A 5,332-nucleotide genomic window follows, 5' to 3' on the forward strand; every position below is an offset into this window, starting at 1 on the left:
AGCAATTTCTCTTGATTTCAGAACTCCCACTGACTTTAATTAGATCTAGAGTTTCTTCAGTATTTTCATTTCTCATGGGCTTATCATTACATAATGTACTTTAAGCTAGATCAAGAGTTGCCCCAATACTATTGTTTCTCAAGAGCTTATCATTACAGAATGTACCTGCAGCTGCTAGTTTTAATTGAACACAGTCTGTAAATAATTTTAACTCATATTTATTATGCTTACAAAGCTCAAATTCAAAAAATAATTGGAATTACTTCAGGCTACATCAGCCAAGCAATATGGTTCGCAGACTTCTGGAATAAAATTCCCTATCATGGAAGAAATAATGTTTAAATCTAGATGGCTCACAGAGGTTGAATATGGAACTTTTCACATTTAAGTCAGGAATCCAAACGTGGTCTTCATTAGCTACAAATAAAAACTATCAGTAACTGGCATCTGTTACACAGCCAGTATAAAAGGAGTTGATGCTCTACTTTTCTGAAGTGGAAAGTGCATCAGTCCTAACTGGTGAACTTTTCTCAGCACAGAAGGGTCTAAGTGTGCTCTTAATATGCATGCTTAAATATGGTTCTTCTCAAAAATGAAATCTCTCCAAAAAAAAAGTCAACATTACAGGCTTTGCAATTTTCCAGAACACCGTTTATTGATGTTGTCCCAACAAGTAATAAAATATTACTACTAAAAGCTGTGTTGTACCTGAAACTTACTTTTAACGTTGCAATTGCAGCTTTCAATGACAGTTCCTCTCATAGTGTTGATTTCTCACTACAGGTGAAGCCAACGGGTCTTACAGAGTGGAAATGCCTCCATTGCTCACACAAAAGTGTGGCTCACTTTCTCTATAGGCCTTGGTGTCAAGTCAAATCACCATGAGATCCTTAAGTGGCATTAAATTCATTAGAAAATATTCTACTGTGCCTCTACATATTATTTTCAAAAACATCTTGATAACATTTGTGAAGAAATATATGCAAGTATAGATAGACACATTTACACTCACATGTGTGAGGAGGTTTCATACAATCAGTTCATGAAATTTGGGTTCTTCAGAAATAATACTGTTTGTCAAAATTATCACAAAAAGTATCTTGAATTCTTTTCAATAATACACAAGAGGGCAATGTGAAGTTTCACAGCTTCAGAAGCAAAATAGTGAAAAATCTTCACATTATGATTATTATGTTGTTCTTAGTATGCAAAACAGCCAGAAAAAATTCAACCCGCTTCGCTGGCTGCTATTCAATGACCAAACACAGAGTTCTAGTAGTAAATGAATGATCTTTTGTACAAGCCTACTTCTTTCCCAGAAGCTTTGCAGATCTCTAAAAAATTTCTCTGCTTTATATTTATGAAACTATTTTTTTTATTATGCTTATAGAATATCAAAGAAAAGGGCAGCACAGAAGATGTAATGTGCTGTAAGTGACTATTACCGATGCAAAATAACATTGCAGCATCTTCTTCCCACTGTAAATACAGTGGATTTGAATCTGCTCCTCAGTACACCCTAAGATGTATGTCTGTAAAGGCAAAATAAAGATGATATAATCTTAAACTCCAGGACTGAAGGCTTTCAGCTGAAACTGATAGAGAAGGCTATTCTTTCAGAAAAAGGCAGTTGATATGTTTGCAAAATGTGCTCACAAAGTCAGTACACAACCATAGTCTTTTCTGTGGGTAAAAAATTAGTCTTTAGCTGGATTTAAAAATTCGGAAAAGAAAATGTTTCCTGTGATGGAAGTAATGTCAACCACGTAGCATGCATTCAGGACAGATTTTCAAAGACGTCAGTTAGGTGCCTTATGGATCTTCATGCCTTTGAAAAAATATTCTTCCTTGCTGTGTTAGGATTTTCTGAACTGAAAATTTCTTTTCTTTTATGACTCATCTCTATCAACACTTTCCTGTAAATAAAACATTATCTTGGTTTTATAAATATGTTGATAAGCAATGTGGAAAACATTCATCACTGTAAAGTTGAAGGTTACTTAGCAAAAGTGAACAGAATGAATTGAAGAAAATTGATGTAAGTAATATTCAACAACTACAAAAAACGCTATGCACTCTCACTATTATTAGACCAGAGAGGTTATTTTATCGTACATGAAAAGGATAAAATCTCTATTTGTCTAATCTGAGACAAAAAGATAATGAAACAAAAAAATTCAGAAACATATTATACAACACTACTTTTAAGTAGTGATAGAACACATTAACAGAAATAAAGTTTTACTTTCTTCATAATGATAGCCATGTTAGATAAAGAGAAGAAAGGTTTTAAAAGCTTATAATATATAAGTATACACCTTCTGAGCAGTTTTTATGCTTGGATACTTAAGGCAGATACTTAAGGATCCATCAGCATATAGTGTTCTGTAGTTGGTGGTTAGAAACAGTCTTAATTCCGTTTAAATCCTTTGCAAAATTGCTATTCTTGCTTACTTCAGGAAGACTGTGATTTCCTCATTGTTGCCTAAATATTAACTGAAGTGTCCAGTATAATGTACACTTCTGCATATTAAACACACTAATAATTGAAAGGTAAAAATAATAGAACATCATTTTAAAATCTTCCTGTTTCATATTCACAGGAAATTGAACTCCTTTTTATTAAAAACATCAGAATTATCTAAATGGAACATCTAAAGCAGAATTAATGTAAACAGAAGCAGGGGTTTTTTTTATTGCTTTAAAGGAGGCCAGTGCTCTTGTAAAAATGCTCTATTTAATGCTGTAAAATTTTTTGAGACGTATTTTATTATTACATCAAAGTATTGCTGGGACTGTTCTTCATTCTTAGTTAGCGAATCAGTATCAATAAATACTGTAAAATTCAGCTCCTTTTTCCGGAGCATCCAGATTCCTAAGAAATCTTGCATTTCCCTGTATTCTGGGGAGGAAAAAAAAAGTGCTGCACTGCATCATAAGTGAAAAACTGTACTTATATATATCAATTCAAAGAGATTTAGCCTACTCATAATCACAACATTTTTTTTTAGCTGTATTAAAATATCTATTTTTTTTTTCTGTGCCTGCTTTATTTAGTGATTCAGAATGCCCTGTATCTGTCCTGTCCTCTTGGTTGTTTACTGCTCCCATGGTCTTTATGTCATGGGCAGAATTTACTGTTACTTTTCAGCTCATTGATAAAACGTTATACTGGGTCAAAGATGAATCTAGTGAAATTCCATTAGAAATGCAGATGTTCCATGGCAATTCTGCATTTGCTTTTTTATTTTCAGATGTCTAGCAAGCTTTTATTTTGAGTGTTTCTAATTTCTTAATCAAACTCTTATTCAATATTATTTCCTTTAGGAAACAAACTACTTTCACCGGAAGTTAGGTTAGTTTGATCAGACCTATTTTTCACAAACTTATGATGTTTGGCAATTAATTAGATTTCTCTCCTTCAAGTCTTGCATCATTGAAACCCATAACAGGCTTGTCATTATCAAAGTTTCCCGTTTTCCTTTTTTAAACAGCAGTGCATTGTCAGCTTTTTCCTCATTCCTGCACAATTTCTCCAGTGCTCCTGATCACCCAGAAAAACTTTGTGGCTGGTTACAGTTAACATATACATGGGAGTCACGTGTGTGGCTGGTGTGGGGAGGAGGGAACTGTTTTCAGAGTTTTAGTAGTGATTATGGCATCTTTTCTGGATTATCTATTTAAGTAAAATATATATGTATGTATTTAGCAAAGATAGTAGCATAGTTGTGCCTGTACGGCCTCTGTTGCAGGGTGCGCAGCTGCTTCTTGCCTCAGAGTTTGAGGCACGAGTTTGAGAGGACGACACCTCTCAGGAGCTGTGGTTAATTTAACTTCCTGCCCAATCTGAACCCTGTGTAACACAAAACCAACGTCCATAAACAGGATGGTGATTTTGAAACCAGTTGCAATACTATTTGTGATTTGAGGTGCCATATTACGCTTAAGCTGGTATAATCTGCAGATTTCTTCTCAAAAAAAGGGTCCTATTTCCTTCTCCACCCCTAATAAACCATCCCTGATACTTCCCTTGAATTGAATCTAGAGACTGTGTGGCTGCAGGTGACAGTCAACTGAGTCCCTGAACCAAATCCAGGGTCTTCCAGGCAAGGCGGTGAGTTAGTTTTCTGACAAATTAACAAGCTGATCTGACTCAAATTGTTACGTGATCACTAGATTTGATACAAGGTCAGGGAGGGAAAGGAGAAGAGCAGAATTGTCCTTTTATCAGCAGCCCACAGCTAGACCAGATTAGGTGCAACCTGAAACCACAACCTTCAGCTGTGGTTTCACAGTCGGTAACTGTGAGGCTGAACTGCCTGAGCAACCCCACACCTCCTCCTCTGGCTGCTCTTCCCACTTTTGCACAGCCTCTTACCTGTGCCAGGACAACAGTTTATGTGGCTGCACAGGGAACCGGGATCTAGGTGAGAAAAAAGAAATTAAGAAACATTTTACTTTTTGCAGAAGATCCCACATCACTTTCTCAGCCTGGTTCCCAGTGCAGCTGTATTGCTTGCAGCGTAGGCGGTGACATGGGGGACAAGTGAGACAAGAGGCAGCTGCTCCTTAAACCACTGCCCTACACGTATTGTGGCTGGTCCTACCTCTACAACAACAAGAACTGGGGTTTGGGGACCTCCTAGCCTACTGTCCCTTGCAAATAGCCACTTCCCCTTACCACCTTCCCTCTAGGAGTCTTCCTTCCACTTCCTTTCCACTCCAACAGTAAAAGTCCTCCCCACCTGGAGAGCTGATTCCCATTACTTCGCCCTTCTCCGTCTTTCACAGGGGCTGCAACTTACCCCACTTTTATGTGCAAATGTCTTTCTTTCCTGTCTATCCTCTCCCGGTTGCTCCAGCAAGCACATCAGATTCATTCTTCCCGGAAAGCCATATTCCAGTTGCAGAGGAAGAAGAACAGGATGGAGACAGGCAAAGCCAAGGTAGGATGGACAGACAGCTGGGCTATTGCTGCTCTTACTGCTGCTGCTGTGGAGGAGAGGCAGAGGCAATGGCAGCTGCTGCTCTGAATGATGAAATTCAGGTCACGAGCTGTGAACTGCACCATAATGTCTAGGAACATCGCTGTGGGATTTTTCTGCTGTCAAAACTAGAGGCGGTCAAGCACATCTTAAAAATGGGGTTTTGAAATTTTTTTAAAAAATTCTTTCATTTTAAATGATTTTTACAGAAGAATAAGTAAATGTTGGCACTTCTTAATCACTTTATAAATTGCTTAATAAAATATCACTTTATACAGTGGGAAAAAAAATCTCACATGTTCTGCAGGTCTTTGAAGTGGGATTTCCTTTGCCAAAAGCACACCCAC

At 37.2% G+C, this 5,332-nt stretch overlaps 1 long non-coding RNA gene across 1 annotated transcript; it reads right to left on the reverse strand.

The window, feature by feature from the left end:
• Positions 1-217: 217 nt before the first annotated feature.
• LOC104143026 (uncharacterized) lies at positions 218-4,891 on the reverse strand. Its single transcript, XR_693822.2, has 3 exons — positions 4,806-4,891; positions 4,379-4,423; positions 218-1,916 (listed from the first exon to the last, which is right to left on the reverse strand). It is a non-coding gene; the product is annotated as an uncharacterized lncRNA (long non-coding RNA).
• Between the last annotated feature and the right edge of the window lie 441 nt (positions 4,892-5,332).

This window comes from Struthio camelus, chromosome 2 (genome assembly GCF_040807025.1).
Source record: "Struthio camelus isolate bStrCam1 chromosome 2, bStrCam1.hap1, whole genome shotgun sequence".
Classification (NCBI taxonomy): domain Eukaryota; kingdom Metazoa; phylum Chordata; class Aves; order Struthioniformes; family Struthionidae; genus Struthio; species Struthio camelus.